Source organism: Bos grunniens, chromosome 28, assembly GCF_055505025.1.
Source record: "Bos grunniens cultivar Pamir isolate PY7600 chromosome 28, Bosgru_T2T1.0, whole genome shotgun sequence".
Taxonomy (NCBI): Eukaryota; Metazoa; Chordata; class Mammalia; order Artiodactyla; family Bovidae; genus Bos; species Bos grunniens.
The window spans coordinates 38,641,982-38,644,413 of NC_141192.1; the positions used below are offsets into that span (position 1 = coordinate 38,641,982).

The following is a 2,432-nucleotide window of genomic DNA, read 5'->3' on the forward strand; positions in this document are numbered from 1 at the left end:
TACTTTTCTCATTCTGAGCCAGCCCTCCAGAAGTGTCCCTGCAGCCAGATGCAGCCTCCGTCCTCACACAGCCTTGGCTGGATCTCTCCGAGCCTGACAAACTTTTACCCAGAACCCTCTGATCCTGGTTTGACTAATGAAATTCAGATCCCACTGGGATCACTCATCTGGCTGCTGTATTGCAGGCCATCAAAGGTACAATCTTAGTTATGTTTTCTTTTGAGCTGGTTATGAACCGGGTAGGAGCAGGGTTGGGAGAAGGGGTTGTAAGGGACCCTGAAATCAGAAAAGATGAAGCAAGTATCTTTCTGGCTTGGGATTCTCCAGGCACATTTAGGCAAGTGTGTGCATGTGCTCAGTCGTGTCTGACTCTTTGTGACCCCATGGATTGAAGCCCACCAGGCTCCACTGTCCACGGGATTGTCCAGGCAAGAATACTAGAGTGGGCTGCCATTTCCTTCTCCAGGTGATCTTCCCAACCTAGGGATCGAACTTGCGTCTCTTGCATCTGCTGCACTGGAAGTGGATTCTCTACCGACAAGCCTCCCAGGAAGCCCTAGGTAAGTATGGTGTGCTTGAAAAGAGGGGAACAGATTGCTGAGGGATTGCTCTTGAAGAGAGAAAAGGGAGGTCCCCTAGGATGGGCTACTGGTGTCAGACCCCCTGTGGCCCCCCAGAAGCAGGAGCCCCAGAGATCCCAGGTGAGAAGACATATCTCCTGAGTGGTGAGGAATCTATTGTGTCAAGTGCTGGGAAACAAGCTTAGTTGAACTGACACTGTATTGCAGTGTGTGTGTGTGTATGTGATTCGTTGTTATGGAAACCATGGAAAGAAGAGAAGCAAAATGCTTTGGATGGGCGCGACACTCCTCTGGAGTCTGTGTGTTGATTGGCTGGGCCCTCCAGACGAGGTTGCACGTTATTCAGGAAACTGTTGTTGCCCAGAGAGCCCTGGGCTGACTTGCTCCCTTTGGAGCTGATGTTTAGGGAAAGGTGAAAGCAGCTGGTTTATGGAAGCATCAAACAATGTGAGCTACGGAACCCTCCAAATCCCAAACGTTCCTTGCCAAGAGCCGTTTCTTCTAGGTTTCCAACTCATCTGTGTTTCAAAAGCAATTTCACTTAAATGGCTTATTCCTCTGACTCCTAATCCTTGGGAAGCTGTAAGTTGCAGGCAATAAAGAGGGCTCCTCCAGATTCATTCAGTAAGTGTGCTATGAGCTAGACACGGGGCTGACATGGCTTGCCATCAGGGTGTGGTAGACCGAAGTCAGACATCTGATCCCCTGCAAAGAAACCAATGTGCACATGTGGGTGTCTGCAATCCACTGGTCAAGGTCTCAAGGCGCATAACTTTGCAACTTTCTATTCTAACTGAGCCGGCATTGTTTGTTACCCAGGATGCATCATTGATGTGCGGGGCCTGGGACTGTGTGGCATTTTATCTTACCATCTTCGAGGAAGCTTCAGAGGCTCCCTCTGTAAATGCTTCTTGAACCAATGCTTGAATGAACGAATGAATGGGCTCATTGTGTTGGTCATTAGCCAATGCAGTAGTTTCCTGCCAGCCCCGTAATTTCCACAGGGAGCCTCTGCAGATTCCTTGCAAAGAACGTGGTACTGAAAGAGGCTTATCATGTCTGCCTCTATCATCCTGTGTCTTGTCCAGACTCTAGGAGTTCTGTGAGAGAGCAGGGGGGAGAAAAGGGTGAAAAAAAAACTCAAGAGAAAGGCAAGAAAAAAACCACTGTAGGAAGATTCTGCTGCCTCCAGACCTTAGGAAAACCACTGGTCTAATTCATTCGCTATGGTGACTGTTTCATCTGCAGGCCTGGCACTGCCTGCTGTAGCTCAGTCCGTGAGGCCTCCCTTTCAAGTAAGCCCACTACTTGGCGCTCCTGACTGACAATATGGGGGGCAGATGTGGCACCCTCTTGGAGCACACTTGTTGGTGGGCCACAAAATCCAAAGGCAAACCCTCACAAATCTAACCAACGTATTTTTTTTTTTTTTCAGATTTCCAGATCCAAGTGCCCATCTGGTTCCCTCCTTAGGATTCTAAGACATCTGCGCGCCTGCGCTGGAAGAGACTTGCTGATGCTGAGTGCCTGTTATACCCTTGAGTTGTGCTAAGCCCTTTCCCGGATGCTGTCTCATAGAATCCCTCACAAATCCCTGCCAGGATGGAATTATTATTATTCCTCTTATAAAAATGAGAAAACAGAAGCTCACAGAGGCTGAGTTACTTGGCCACAGTCACAGAGATGGGAAGTGGCAGTTCCTGAGTTTGTATCAGGACAGTAACATCACCAAGGGGTGGTTTGGGAGGGTTTCTGCCCAGCTTCAGTAGCCGCTGATCCCCAAAACTCTCCCTGGCACAAATAAACATATTATCTAAGTGATGAGCATGCAGGGGACAAAATCAAACTCTG

General features: G+C 48.8%; 1 long non-coding RNA gene across 1 annotated transcript; it reads left to right on the top strand.

Moving 5' to 3' along the window:
• Positions 1-208: 208 nt before the first annotated feature.
• On the top strand, positions 209-2,231 carry LOC147343164 (uncharacterized). The gene is made up of 3 exons (XR_015157160.1): positions 209-337; positions 467-560; positions 2,017-2,231. It is a non-coding gene; the product is annotated as an uncharacterized LOC147343164 (long non-coding RNA).
• The last annotated feature ends 201 nt before the right edge of the window (positions 2,232-2,432 follow it).